This window comes from Chiloscyllium plagiosum, unplaced genomic scaffold (assembly GCF_037043375.1).
Source record: "Chiloscyllium plagiosum isolate Xiang-an unplaced genomic scaffold, Cpla_swu_hap1 HiC_scaffold_38, whole genome shotgun sequence".
NCBI lineage: Eukaryota > Metazoa > Chordata > Chondrichthyes > Orectolobiformes > Hemiscylliidae > Chiloscyllium > Chiloscyllium plagiosum.
The window spans coordinates 13,053,709-13,070,429 of record NW_028270176.1 but is presented as its reverse complement, the minus strand read 5'-3'; positions in this window follow the sequence as shown (position 1 = coordinate 13,070,429).

Sequence of the window (16,721 nt, the reverse complement as noted above, 5' to 3'; positions counted from 1 at the left end):
TCACTGATAATCCTGAGACTTTTTGCAAAAAGGCAGAACTTAAGTCCTGAGAGCCTTGATAGTGGGAATTGCCAACCTTGCATAAGGAACTTCGGTGGAGATTAATGCTTGAACACTTTAGGCACGTAAGTAATGGAGGTAATAGCATTAACTAGTCGAAGGAACGACAATAAATAAGAATTTAATATATGGGTGAAATTGTCAATATTCCGAACAGTTTTACTTATTCCCCTTGTTTTTCAGACTACTTTGAACCGAGGAAAGATTACACTTCATTCAGGTGGCAAGAGAACAAGTTTGCATTATCCGGCTTTGAGTAATGTGACTGCCTATGGAATGCTTCTGTGTATCTTAAATTATCACTTTTTTTGGCTACCAAGGCTATAGAGCTCCTAGTGCAAGTGTTACCCTCTAAATAATTGTCCAAAATATGATGACAGGAAAGAATAATCGAAGTGCTATTGGACCTCCATCCTGCTCGCCCTGCTCCATTTAACTTGGAACTTTTCCTGGGGTAATATGAGGATTACCTGATGGTAGGGACTGTACTTAATTTATCCTCCATTTTTGAACACTGTCAATACATATTATCAAATGTGACCACGGTATCAAAAACGGGTGTGTTAATTCTGCTATGGTGGGGTAAGCCCATTTAGTGTTTTCGTTTAGGCAATGACCCTGATGTTTTAAGGTCCTCTCTTGTGTAGGTGTGAATTGCCCCATAGCCAGCTTATATCGCACAGCATCACAGATGCTCCTGCGATTTCGTGGATTTCAATTTTCTTTTCTCTTTATTGATGTTCATGGGGCGTGCAATTCAGGTCAGAACAACATTTAATCCACACGTTTACCCGAGCAAATGTAAGGATAGTAAACTCATTTCTCTAAAAGATATTTCCTAATCAGATTCAATACAATGGACTTTATTTCATTTATTTTAATGGTAGCATTTTGGCAGTATTAGCCTTTGGTTCTGCATTACAAGCCCAGTCTCAATGCCATTAGGTCAGGACAGCCCCTAGAAAAGTTCACTAGGATCTTTCCTCCAAGTTTCCCAACAGTGCAAGATTACTGCTTTTTTTTGCATGTGATTGCCTGAGATCTTGTTTTTAAAGCATTTATTTTTAAAATATAAGCAATCATGTTGTTTGATCTCTTCTAATGATTTGAGCAATGAAGAGATAGAAACTACATTTTCAAAAAGTAGAGGCACTTTTTTCAATATGTTACCTGAGTCTTTTTCCCGAGTTTCTTCGTCTAAAATTTAATAAATTATAAATGAGTTGAAGTGGAATATTTAACGTCATGTCTTCTGATGATTGCATCATATGAATGGGAGACACATTAGGCAGATTCACAGAAACAAAGACCTCATAGAAAAATGCTGTGTACTCATGTTGCAAAGAATAGACAAAGATGAGTAACGTAAAATTAAGGTGTGCCCACACTGGATCATAATGTAGATCACCATCAGAAACGTCAAAAGAAATAATCAAGTATATTACTTGGTTTCAGAGCCTATTGTGCATCAGTCTATGTGTAGCCCCCCAATATGTATTCTATTCATCGCAACGTCAATTAATTACAAGGTGCACATTTAATAATGATGTAATAGCATACAACTTCAACAGCATCTATAAATGAGACACGTTTGTCTTGTCTTTTGTTTATTATGGATGAGCCAGAACACGTAGACTGTACTATAGAAGAATAGCCAAGATGCACAAAAGGATCAATGAGGCATCACATCAATGATAATTTATTTGCAAGTCAATATTCTACAGAAATTGATACATTTCATTGGACAATATATCTTCTTACCATCAAGTTTCTCCTTTGCTTCCAATTCTGAATAATCGTGGGAACAATTTGAAAGTAAACATTTTCACACTGGTTGTATCTTCAATAGCGTGCTTCAGCAGAATCATATAATACATCTTATTAATATACATTATCGATGTACAGATTTTTAAAAAATCAATCATTCAGTTTGTTCGCGATAAAAATCAGGTTCAATATTCACTACTCAATAACATACTTTTTAAAAAATTCATGCTGAACAAGCATACATCAACCATCGTCAACTATGCTTGTTACTGGATGTTGGAAGTTCCATTATTACTCCTAGCAGCATCTACGAAGAGCAAAGATATGCAGTTAAATTTACGCTGAGTTAGTTTAATATTGGGAACTTGTATGTACTCCTGAGCGGACAGTTCTGAGTACAAAATGTAGGAAATTATGAAGCTGAGTTATGGACACGTTTCTTTCTTAAAATAAACAAAAACATCCGCTAGAAAATACTAAGTTGTGATGAACGCATTTAACATTGAAATCAAGGAGCTGTTGGTTCTAAAGGAAGGTTGAAGGCTGAATTTAAGTACGTTAACACTGTCGAGTAACGTCTTTTGAAATTTTTATTTAATTTCTACGAACAGGAAATTTAGAAGGGAAGGGATAATGAGTCGTTTCCGTTTTGTGCAAATGAGGAACCTAGCAAAAAAGAAAATGCAACAGTCGAAAGATCCACCAGTGTAGCTGAAACTTACGAAAGGTATTGTAATAGAGCTGTTCAGAATGTTATGACATACCGACGAGCAGGTAGGTGTTAAAGCCGGATCTCGGGACCATACCATCATGGTATAAAAGTAGGATCAGTAGAACCTTACCTCAGCTGTAAGTGCTAAATTGATATTTTTTTTGAAACTCCTATTGTACATTTCATTTATGGTTTAACACATTACACTTGTAAGTTGTCATAGGACTAGACCATATGGCTGTTCTTACATAAAAACAGAAACGAATGATACTGGTTGAACCTGAGGGACACCACGCCTCAGGTGAGGGAAGAAGTTGAGAAGGATAGCCCTCATGGCACCTCAACTGGTGTGAGAATTTAATCCAAGTTGTTAGCATTAATCTGTTTGCATACTAATAGTCTAACCAACTGGGATAGCAGAAGCCCAATATAAATTAAATAGATGCCAATCAGTTTATAATTTGCAGCTAATGTTCCACCACTTGAAAGTCCTTTCTACCTCAAAGTCCTATTCTAATAGAATGAAATCAAGCTTCTTCTTCCAGGCATATTTCCGTACCTTTCTTTCTTTTTTCTGTGGAAAATTTGGAGAGTAAAGTCAAAAGTGCATTTGTAGGCGACATTGTACATAGTCAGTCATTGCCATCATTTAATTTCAAATAACATGCAAAAGACAAAGGACGTCAATTATATTTAATAAGTAGGCAAATAGAAAATGAGGAAGAAATTAATGCTATATTTCGAATTAAATTCATGTCCCTCCTGTTACATCTCTTCCCAACACAAATAGAAAAGGAGATCAGGTCTTTTACTCAACAAATATATTCTCCATGTTTGCGGAATAATCGATTTTTTGGTTGAAAAAAATCAAAGTTAAATTAACATCTTGACAGAAATTTAAACACATCAAGCAAATGGAGATATGAGAACGGACTGACATTCAGGATTAACAGATAAATTTGTTCTATACTAAATCAGATATACGATACACAACCACCTGATGAAGGAGCGGTGCTCCGAAAGCTAGTATGCTTCCAATTAAACCTATTGGACTATAACCTGGTGTTGTGTGACACTTAACTCAGATGTGTGAGGAAGCGAATGGCAGATTCGTGGTTTCTAAAATAACACTTTAAATGTCGAAGCAGCAGGTATGCCTGAGGCACTAAATTAATGAATCAAAGAACTACGAATACTGGAGACCAACAAAAAATAGAAATTGCTAGAGAAATTCAGCAGACTGAGAAACTGAGGGAAAGTGAGGACTGAAGATGCAAGAAATTCGAGTCACAAAGTTTGGTGCTGGAACAGAACAGCAGGTGAGGCAGCATCCCAGTCGCAGGTGATTTGAAATTTCGGGCAATAGCCCAATAAAGTGGTTATGTCCAAAATGTCAACTCTCCTGCTCCTCAGAGATTGAGAAATTGAGTAAGCTTAGCAACATAAATGGAAAGAAAACCAAGTGGGTTCATGGGACTTTACATTAACGCATTCCTCTGCACAGATGCTGCCAAAACTTTACATTTTCTCCACTAATGTAAGAAGATGATGATTCAGACATTTGAAGATTTTGCATATCATGAAGAGGTGATATGTCCTTCAGGAAGAACCAGGAACTGATCACGGGTCTCCAATGAAATACAATAAATTAAGAACATAAATTGCAAATGTTCAGACAAAGATTTCGTTCCTTTTTTTAACTTAGATGCGTTGCCATATGCTGCAGAGTTTTCTTAAAAGACGTTGCAAATGTAAAAAACTCAAGACAAGTGTGATTAACCTGATATAGGAAAACATTTTAGAGATGATCATTCATGACAAAACTGAGTAACTTTGGAAACTCTGGTTTAATCACTTAAGTTAGAATCAGATGTAACTAGCTTTATTACAGAGATGGTTGATTTAAATAATGTGGTGTTTATCGAATAAGCACAGTTAAAAATGTCATAAAGCACTGTGGAGTAGATATCTGAAGAATATCATCGCTCAGGCAAAAAAAAAGGAACAAGAGATTCAAATTCTGTTGTATTCAAAGACAAATATTTTATGCTGAAGGTTTGCTTTGTTAAAGAAAGATCAGAAAAGGTTTATAGTTTAGTTTCTATAAATATGATTGGTAACACATTCTCTCTAATAAAAATTAATAAACATGACGTACAGTTGCACTTTCAGAAAGTGATCTAATACAAAACAAAATCATTGACGATCAGAGCAAAAAAGTTCATGAGATCAAAATACAACTGAGGGTCTGTGTAATGAGTTATTAAATGATCTTTGAAATGTAATGGATGGAATGGCTAATTGATTTAACTTGCAGAAGGTACGGAGATAGCTAATCTGACAGCAGATTTGAAAAGAGTACACTCGAGCAGAGTGACTTGAGATGTATGTGGTTAATTCATCGAAGGTGTCAGCACAGTTTTAGAGAACGAAAATATAATATGATCTCAAATCTTTTTAAGCTTTTCTTGAAGATTTGTAGCTCGAATTGTGGATTCGATCTTTGGTTTGCTCCTGGAGATGATGGAGTATCATTCAGACGTTTCGTCACCATGACAATTGACATCACCAGTGTAACTTCTATGAAGAGTTGTTGTTCTACTCTGCTTGATATTTATATGATCTGGTCTATCAATGAAGCTGTTGTCATTTCGTTTCTTTTTCTGCAATGATTTCTATACGGATCTACATTGACATTCTTGTTGATGGTACTTCGGGTTGAAATCCAGTCCTCGATGAATTTACATGCATTTCTCTGATTAGCTTGTTGTAAGATGGTTATGTTAGCCGTGTCAAATTGATGGCCCACCTTGTCTGCATTTATTGAGATGAGAGACAGTTGGTCGTGCCGTTTTCCTATTAGTTGGAGTTCATAGATAAGGATTGCTAATTCTCTTGAAGTCTGTCCTATGTAGTGTTTATAGAGTATATTGTATTGGTCCTGCATGTTGTGGATATGATTTCTTTCGTCTCTGTGATTAGTTAGTGGTGTGTGACCATGGATTGGTATGCTACCATGATTTTCAGTGGCTGGAGAATTCTTGTTGTCATTTCTGATAAGTTCTTGATACAGGGAAGGGTGATCAGTGAATCAGGACTTGCAGTGCCCTCTTGATGCTGTCGTTGCAATAGGCATCTGCAGACGAATATGTTGGGGTATGCTTTGTTTTTGAAGAATTTGCGTAGCCATTATTCCCCATGTTTATGTAGTTCTCGAGTGTTGCTGTGTGTTATATCACGTGTAAATAGTGCCCTGACATAGCTCTGTTTGTGAACACCAGAACTATAGATAAATGAGGAAGTACACGTACACACGATTTCCAGAAACAAAGTATGCCCCAACAGTTTTGTTCACGAATGACTAACAAATAGACAACGAAAGTTGGACACTGCATGACCTGATTGATTGGTCACGCTACCCTGTATCAAAAATATATCAGAAATGAAAACCAGACTCCTATGACCACTGGGAATCATAGTAACACACCAATCGACAGACACACTGTGCCAACTACTCACTAACTTGAGATTTCAAGGTCGCAGGAGTCACTAGAAGTAGAAAGTTGTTATGAGGTGTCTAATTCAATGCCACGACATCTAGATTAAGGTGAGTCGACTCACAGCATGGGTTGGCACCTGGAACTTTGATGTTATGGCATCTCGGAGACATCGATAGAGCAGGGACGGGTATCATTGTTGCAGACTCCACGATATAGATGCTTCAGAAAGAACAGAGAAGACGGTAAAAGAGGGGGATGTGTGGCATTGTTAGTCAAAGACACTAGTAATGAGAGGTCATCCTGTTGGGAGTTTTCTACACCCTCTGAATAGTTCCAAAGATGTAGAGGAAAAGCTCGCAAAGATAATTTTGGATAGAAGCGAGTATTAAAGGGTAGTTGTTATGGGAGACTTTAACTGTCCAAATATTAAATGCAAATACAATAGTTCGAGTACTGCAGATGGGTAAGTTTTTGTCCAAAGTGTGCAGGATGATTTCCTGACACAGTTTGTAGACAGGCCAAAAAAGGGTTTGGGTTTGTGATTGGGTAATAAACCTGGCCAGGTGTTATATTTGGAGTTAGGTGAGAACTTTTGTGATCATGTCCACAATTCGGTTGTGTTTACTTTAGTGATGGAAGGAGGCAGTTATATACAGCAAGGCAAGATAATTATAATGAGATTGGGCAAGATTTAGGATGCATAGGACGGAGAAGGAAACTCCAGGGAATTGTCACAATTAATATGTGGAGCTTATTCAAGGAACAGCTACTGTGTGTCCTTGATAAGTATGTACCTGTCGGGCAGGGAGGAGGAGATTGACCGAGGAAGCCTTGGTTATTAAAGAAGTTGAATCTCTTGTCAAGGCGCAGAAGAAGGCTATGTTAGGATGAGTCATGAAGGCTCAGCTAGAGTGCTTGAGATTTACAGGTTAGCCACGAAAGACCTAAAGAGACAGCTAAGAAGAGTTGGGAGGGGACATGAGGTGTTGTTGGCAGATAGGATCAAGGAAGATGCTAAAGCTTTTTTTGCCACTTGTTTTTCCTTCCTAACGAGGAAAATCATTCGCCTTACTACCCACACCTCGTAATGATAATATGCATAACGCACTATGGGTAGTAAGGAGAGTAATTTGAACATAGGAGAACGAAATCCAAGAGGGAGATAATGGTAAAAGGGTGAGGAGCAGGAAAATATTTCCTGAAAACCGTCCTATTGCTTTTCTGTTTTGGAGAAATGAAGGACGTAGTGGAAAAGTTGGTGGTGCTAATCCTCGGGATTTCCTGCCTCGAAATAGAGTCCCTGTGGATAGAGGTAGAGGACAACGGTAAGGCAATTCTCGACCTAACGTGTAGTGCTTTAACTGCAGTCAATGGCGTCTCTTCACTCAGCATTGCAGAGCAACTTGCCAGTGCTTACATGGACATGGACAAGCATAACGATGGGGCAGAAACAAGCACATGGACAGGAATCCGAGCAGGGTAAGGAGCTCTACCATCATAGAAACTAGTGTAATAGGCTTCAGAAAGAGAGTGGAGGAATCTGCTTCTTGTTATCCATCGTTATTGGATGCAAATCCGAGGCTATAATATTGCTAGCATCTCCACTGTGGGTGAGTAACAAACAGGGTGGGATAAGTTGGGAAACACGTTGTAGAAGACAAGGCAGGAGGCCACTTCATCGAATTCCAATGGATGCAAGGCATTCCCATACTAGCCTGAACACGTGCAGAGATATTTGCTTATCTTGGTGAAAGGAAAGGACAACAATACTGAGTGGGTTTGCCAGACATTAACGAAAGGGATTTGGAAGGGAGACGATTGAGAGTAAGTTGGTTGATGTGGTTTGTTATCATCCAACCACAGTAGTACAACGTCAACGAATAACGCAGAATATTTTGAGATCCAAACATATATGTGGATGTAAATTGTATTTTGATTGGAAAAATTGTTTCACCTAGCGGCTGCCAAATGCAAATGAAGCATGATCAGAGATATGCAGTGGTACCTATGCAGATAACGTCTTAGCATTCGAGGAATGCTGGCTAAAACCCATACCCAATCATTTAATCATTTGCGAGAATATTACTAAATATGCACGTGTACTTGCAATGCACAAAAGCGACTGTCATCGAATGTCAGATAAAGTAATTGTAAGAAGGCACTGACACAAAACTTCAAAAGTAGCTGTATTTCCATAAACAAGCTGAGGGAGATGTAATTTCTACAAGCTGAGTGGAAAGGTAATTTCAAGTCCACTACAACAGGGAGTTTTTCGATGTGTAGCTTCGAGAAATAATTCTGCCATTTGGCCATTTGGACAAAATATGTTTTTATTTTCTCAACTGATGATCGATTATTGAGAAGTATTTTTCTTTGAAAAACTGTTAATTGGATTCAACAGTCGCAACTAAACTTAGGACAATGAGGACAGCAAGTTCCAAATGAGAAATATTTTACTTTTCACGAAAGTAATAATATGTTTTCATTTACTCCTTTAAATCAACAAAGTCAACATAAATTTGCTTTGACATTTTAATATCAGAAATATACATGGACTTATTTATTGCAAGTATTCCACAACTGTCCATCCATCTTCTATCGCAGATTGGCTGAAAGGTTGCATTGTTTCACGACCAGATTGCTTAAACCAGTGTGCAGATGATTTTCTTCTCCAGATTGAAACTACAGTTGAACACTCCAATCATATGATGAACCACTAACCTCCTCACTTCGTTCGAACTTAATCAGGAAAAAAAGCTGCAGAATGATAAGTCTCAGGTGGTGTACTTAGACACTGAGGTAACCCACAGAAAGTGTGAAACTGAAAAGAAAATCATTCAATCCATTATGCAGTTGTCCTTCCATAAAGATGTAAAATTTCTTCGATTTTTGTTTTTGGGATTAGTGGTTTTTGTATTGCGACCAAACCATCCACATTTGAAGAAAAATGTTCCAAGGCAGTGAACGAAACAATACAGAGACTGTTTCCGAAATCAAATTGACATTAGCAAGGTCGAGACCCAGATTTCCCTTTTGCATTCGAAGTCGCTGCAAAACACCTAACACTTGCTGCAGTACTTCTGCAGGGACACCTCAAGAGAATGGCTTAGGCCTGTAAGTTTTGAGCTCCTGTCGTGCAAAGATTTGAAATATGTGAAAGATGTCTTCTGGCAATTCTTTGGGAAGTGCAGTTATTTTTGTATATAATTCAGTTCATTGGGCTTAATCCCATAAGTATCCTTACAAAACATGCGCCTATTCAAATCGTGGCAGATGGGCGCAATTAAAGCTACAAAACTGAAAAGTCATGATATCTCAGTTAAACGGACAAAATTAACAACTATAATAGTGACGCCACATGAGTGTCGGACTATTGAAATAAATGACTCCAAGGGACTATCTGTTCCAAAACAAGCAGAGGTAAGTCCATTGAAGTATACATCTGGATGTATATACATCCAGATGTATATATATCTCGATGTATATTTGACACAACCAGAACAGGGAGAATTAACAACATGGATTTTGACATTTTTAATTAATGGAACCTCCACAATGCAGAAAGTCATTAGAAAGGCTTGATGTGGAATATGTACAGAGATTCATCAAAGTACACATTTTATTAAATTAGTTCTTAATAACCTTGAAGATAACTACTCGAATACTTGAGTTGGCAGCTCCGACTTATGTAGCTCATCACCCCAATAGGACATAAGCACACATATGTTAAATGAGAAGTGAATATTTATGTTTCAGCAGATGGATTCACTCTGTCACTCTGCAGCCTTGTTCAAGTAAATCTATAAAAATGCGGAATGAAGGAAGTATACGATTACGAAGGTTAACACAAATCAAATATCCTCCTCCTTGAGAATTATCATGGAGATGTGTAGGCAAAACAGAACGATCAAGAGGAGAACCATGACAGCACCAGAAGTGTGAAAAATAGGTGTTGTTACCATTCATTGGGTTAAAATTTCCGATTTCAGAAGTCTCATTATACTGGTAATGACTTAAAACATTTATAAGATTGAGCATATCCTGCTTTCTAGGATGGTTGGGATGTGATATTACAACTCCAAGATGGACCATTTTGATTATTATGGACGATATGTTGCGCTAAGCCGAGACTGAAATAAAATCACCTATCAATTTTCCAGTGTTCAAGGTAATTGGGAGCAGAAATCAAATTTAAGGGCAATGTTGATGGGCTTATTCTGGATAAATTTGTGAAACACTATCTGGGAAATTATTTAGTCACTGCTCAAAATATGTGAGTAAATTGGAAATGAGACTCACGAGAAGAGTCCAAATCCCATGTGCTAATATGGTGATAGATTATGTTGGGCATTTGTCATCATGTTAGGGAGGATTTGTCTTAATGATAATTGATACATTCAATTAACGTGTTGCTGCATTTGCTATCAAAAATAATATGATTAAAAAGACAGCTAATGTCCTGGTACAACTTGTGTTTACAAGGTTGGGGTACCCAGTAATGAATCAGATCAAGGCAACTTCTTTTCACTGGGCAAAAAAAACGAAAAGAACTGTGGATGCTGTAAATCTGAAGCAAAATGAGAAATTGAGATTAATTTTACTGCTCAAGCTTTGCAAGATGTTATAATCTCATATGGGATCAGTTAAAGGTCCCATGTTGAGTCTCATCCTCACTCAAGTTGAATGATAGACATGATGAATCGTACTTTACAAAAAAGGAGATAGGAATACTGTACAGCAAAACACTTCCACATGGAACATCTTCGTAAAATGTGTTTTTGAGGCTCCTGGTCAAAGAAACAGCTCCATGCGGTTTCTATCTCTCACTGACATATCCCCTGTAAGAACCTGTGTTTGAGCTTTTTGCCAAGGGGTGTGTTATAGGATGTTGCAAGGACTTTTGTTGAATTGTTTTCTCATGTGTGTTGGGTTTTCAAATACTTATCTTATTCTACATTGGGTTTTCTTTTGTTTCTGTGCAAATAAATTCTGTTTTATTTAAAACTGAGTGATTGGGCTGGCTGCATCACTCCTGGCATTTCCATACGACACCGCCTTAAAACAACTGGATAAGTTAGGGTCCGGGTTACCTTCTTGAAATGTTTTCAGAGGGGTCTGACTTGATCCATGGCACTTATGAGTTTAGACATACTTTCGGTATGTAGATCTCCACGATTGAATAGTTTGATATTGTGTTTGTATACACAAACATATATTCTTCTACGAAGTTTAGTCTTCAAAGAGTTTAGTTTAACGTCTATTCATCCAGTAAATTTTCTAGTGCCATTCGGGATACGTTTATCCCAATGCCACTCATCACCATTCCCATTCTTCATAAGTATCAGAAAATTGCTATTAATATCGCCATATACCACTAAAGATTGTTTATTAATCATTTCTGAAAATAAAACTTAGCATTGAATCGTTACAAATGATGTTTCGAGACAACTACATGGTAGGTCTCATGAAAAATCTGTAGTTCACTCTATGAAGTGCGGGATATTTTGAAGATGGAGATTTAATGCATGAATAATTATCGGGTGTGCATATCAATTTGTGTGATGATTCTTCACTTCAAATTTATTTTGTCCTCCAGCTTAGTTTTGGGACAATTTTGAATTTTATGTAAAAAATTTAAACTTTAAGATGTCAAAAAGTGGTTTTAAACGTGTAAACAGGATATTGCTTAGCATGGCAGATACGCAGTTGAGAAAGGTGATTTGAATCTAAATTATGCATTAAAATCTAAGAATCTTGAAAGAGATATTACACAAATATGTTGAAAAAGTGAGGAAGAATACTACGTTACTACCGTATTGTAATAGTTTTACTGGGAATATTAATATGTAATAATAACAACATAATTTGTTTTTGCTTTAAACCACAAATACGAGTGAGAACAGGTTAATTTTTATACATTTGAAACAGTAAGCATCTCTTAACGTTACGTATACATTAAAAGTGATGTTGTATGACACGTTTGAGAAATAAACAAACTACAATCGAACTTTTCTCCGAAATTCTGATGCAATTAAAGACAGGATTAGCTAACGTCTCTTAAGGTCACTAACGTAGTCCAAAGGACTGAACAGTTTAAAAGGAATAGTAAAGCTATCAAACTATCAAACTGGTGGAATGATTGATGGCATTGGGGCACTAATATGCAGATTCACCATTGGGTTATCTTATGTTATGTCTTGCAATGTCAATAACATGATGTATTTCCATATTTTGAATTTCTTTCCTGTAATTAAATTTTTCATCGAAAAAGGGAAATGACACACCGTTAACAATCAAACTGATATCTGGTCATGGTTTGTGATCTATTTCGGTTGGAGGTCCACGATTAAGACGAAAGACAGTGGTCAGGTGGCCACCAAGTGAAATGGCGAGGACACTGCTTAAGAGCTTCAATCAAGCACGCAGGGAACTTTCATCAAGCTGGTTTAAACTCTGGCCTAAATTGAAATAACAGCCAGGACGTGTTGTGAATTGTCCTGTTAGCTATGGCCTGAAGTTTCCTATGTTGACCAAAAAAGGGAGATGCCACGGTGCTCTGAATGACATATTGACACAAGTGTTACATTATACAGAGTATGGCATGTGACATTTTACACTTGAAATAAACATTTGGGAGTTGTTTACCAGTAAACCCAAATGTAATGTAATCAAATATTCTCATCAGGTTTTCTCAATTCATTGTTTGAAAGCCAGAGACGTTCTTCGAAAATGAACGAACTCTGTTGGAAAAGTTACCAGGCCAAAACGATTTTGAAGGAGTGAAAGTCGATACCAACCATTTGAGAAATACGTGCCTTGAAGGTGGCTTCAGCGAGACAAAGAAAAACGAGGCAAGGTCTACATCAAGAGAAACATTTGGCAGCAAAACGGAGTGTCATTTGCTTCAAGCCAAACTTACGGAGTTAACGTTATAGTTAGGGTAGGATGTGTACTAATTTAAAAGTAAGGCAAAGTGAAGTTAAATGAAGTGAGAGTTAAAGTTAGAATGAGTAAATGAATCCAAGTTTTATCTTGAGCCTTGGTACCTAAAGTGTTAAATAAAGAAGATTTTGTGAATTAGAATCTGAGTGTACTCCCTGCATTTTGTCTGTTATAAATAGTATATCTGAATTAAAGTGTTGCGTATTTTCTCTGGGTAAAATCTTTCAGTTTCATATAGTAGTGCACATTCATGATCAGAAACACAATCGATCTCACAATGCCGAATCTCACCTGTAATAGGAGCTCAGATAAAAAGAAAACTTCAATTATAACCTTAAGAAAAGATTAACCTCACAAAAAGGGAACACATCAATTGCGTTCACAGGCAAGTCTGCCCTGATCATCATCATATTGTAAGTCACAAATAGACGATTTTCACCTGTACAGACGACTAGCTACGCGATCAGCTTTATCTTAAACGGTCTCACCAATAATTGAGTTCAATCTTGAGTGTTCTGAATTAAGACATGTTTCACCTCGTACATAAATATACCTCATTAATAATAAAAATCCGATAAGCTGTCTCAACAGTGCTATGATCTATGCACCATTCTTGCTCTATACTAACATCCCATTTCTTTTAACATACACGACATTGAGAATTCCAGATCTAATCGATTTTTGATAGCATTCATAATCAAGGTTAAGTACATCAAATCTCAGTCCATTAGAAGTGTCTTCATCCAGGTATCTTTCCCAAACTCTATCAAATTTACGTGTTAAAGAAAATTAAAATACTGGCCAATTGGTAAATTAAGTCTGGGTTTTTTTCAAACCTTGAGATGCACGTCGAAGTTAACAACTCGTTTTTTTTCAGGAACAATAATAATTATTCTTGTGAGGTCTCAAACTACGCATTAAAGAGTTTCATATATATTCAATCGCATTAAAATGCTTCCAGAAAACAAATTATTTTGCCCACCTAATTCTTGAATCTTGTTATTTAAATTTTCTATTTCTGAAAAGAGTAAAGGAATAATAAGTGCTTTTAACCGGCGAATTCAGGTTCTATTCTCAATACCTAAATGTCAATAGTTTTCTTCATGCTTAAAACTATGAATAACAGCAACTATCTGTTCGTACTGACATTTAAATTGGACACTCTGCAACAGGCTGTTCTAGATCTCCACAGCTTCATAAAAGTTGAAGATGAAAATATTCAAAACAGTTTAACAGAAACATGAATATGAGAGTGTGGTGCTGGAAAAGCACAGCAGGTCAGGCAGCATCCGAGGAGCAGGAAAATCATCAGGAATTCCATAGAAAGGAATTTTGCCTGAAACTTCGATTTTCCTGCTGCTTGGATGTTATCTGACCTACAGTGCTTTTTCAGCAACACACTCTTGACTCTAATCTCCAGCATCTGCAGTCCTCACTTTTGCCTATACAAATTCATTAATCAGCATAACTAGGTTGGCATTATAATTTAAGGGTAGCTTTATATAATGTCAATTAGCCAATGTAGCAACAATTACTAAACTTTAAGATATGCTAAAACAGTGACTGGCTTGTGGGCATGTGTGAGCACAGTACACAAAGATGCTCTATCGATGTTTTCTTCAAAATTGTTTCCTCGACATTTTACACATCCACATAAGAATATTGCTAATTGAAAATAGCTAACGTTCACGTAGTTATTTGGAATCTATTCATGACTGGAGATGAGATTATCATCCTATGTTTCATGTTCACGTTGCTGGATTCACACTGGAAAAAAGGGAAATCTAATATCAGGAGCGTATGAAAGTCTCTGGATGTATTAACACGGAATGTCATTGTCATTTCTACTGTGCTTACAGAAATAATCGATTATTTTTTCTATTTGATAGAATAGGTCATCGAGACTGCTACCTCTTGCATAATGAATAAAATATATTATTAAAGTAATGTTTTAAAAGGAGAAAAAACCTGAATCTTTTTGTTCCAGATCAGTTTCTGCAGGAGAAAGGAAAAGACAGTAGCATGGAAATATAGAAAATATAAGTAGGAGTGACTCCACAACTAAATAACACAGTCCTGCTTTTGCACCAACTCCTAAGATTCCTTCAGTCCCAAGTGTTATGCTCACCACCTTCTTGAAAACGCACAATAATAGCATCGACTACTTTCTCTGACATCGAATTCCACAGGCTAAGCAACCCTCTGGGTGAATAAATTCCACTTCAGTTTAGAAAAATATAGTTCACCATGTGCTTCGTCTCTCCACCTTGGTTCTTGACTTCACCGCCATCGTAGTGTCTGACCTGCATCTACCCTTTCTAATCTGTTACAGATTTCTAGGGTTTTATAAGGTGTCTCTTCATTCTTCAGTACTACAAGGAATATAATCCCAACATATTCAAACTCTTCTCATGTTTCAGTACTGTCATCCCCTGAATCAATCTGGGGAAACGTCACTTCTCTGCCAGGAGAGCAAGGACATTCTTTCTTGGATGACAAGTCACAATATTCCAGATGTGATCGAATGGAGGCCTAAGGTGGTTGCAGCAAGACATTCCTGATTATGCACGCAAATTCCCTCGATATTATGGTCAAAATGCCAATTGCCCAATTCATGTCTGCTGCATATACATGCTTACCTCGATCAACTGATGCATGAATGCACCCAGATCTCAATACATATTGCATTTGTTCACGTTATAGTCGTTCACATATTAATCTGCTTCCCTGTTTTGCTGCCACAATGGGTAACCTCACATCAATTCCCGTCATAATGAACTTCCAGCACATTTCTCTGTGCACGCAGTTTATGCAAATCATCCTCTCGCACTCCAAAGTTTCCTCACAGCTGACGTCAAGTTTGAGCTTTATTTCATCTGCAGATTTTGAAATATAAGGTTTAGTAATTTTAACAGAATTATTACAATATATTATGAATAGTTGTGATTTTAGCACTCATATTGTGGCATCTGAAAACTCATTGTCTGCCATTCAGGGAAAAAAAAGCTATTGATTGTTACGCTTTGTTTCCTTTCTGCAAGCCAGAAAGGAAACATTGTAATGCACATTCATTGCAATGCACTATCCAAAATCCCATGTGCTATATTTTTCGACGCTGATCACTTAAGTTGGAATTGAACACCTGATATCCTCCTCTGGTTACGCCCTCAAACAATTCCTGTCAATTTGTCAAGCACGATTGTCCTTTTGTGAACCCATGATGACTGTATGAATAATTAATTAATTATTTTTGGTTTTAAGCATTTTCACTACTACTGATGGTTGACTGGTCTATAATTCCTGATTTTTTTCTCTAAATGATCCTTTAAATAGAGGGCTTACGTTTGCTACCCTCTGATCTGTCCACGGTCTACAGAGTCTTTCAAGGTTAACCACAAGTATTTCCAGTATTTCTGTAGGCACTTCTTGATTTACTCTGGGACATAGATCATTATGCCATGGGTATTACTTCAGCCGTTAGTCACATAAATTTTCTCGACGTATAGAAGAGACATATAATTTATGACTATGAGACATATAAGAGAATCATTTGTTTTCCCTTCACACGTGTCTGGAACTTTTACAGATAGATTTCATGTTGGCTAAAGAATACTCGCGCACTTTATTTTCCCTGCTTTCATCCAATCATCCTCCCTTGCTGAATTTGAAAATATTCCCACTCGCAGTTGTTTTCTTTTCCATTTGGCAATTTGTCTGCCTCTTTCCTGCATAAATTCTGT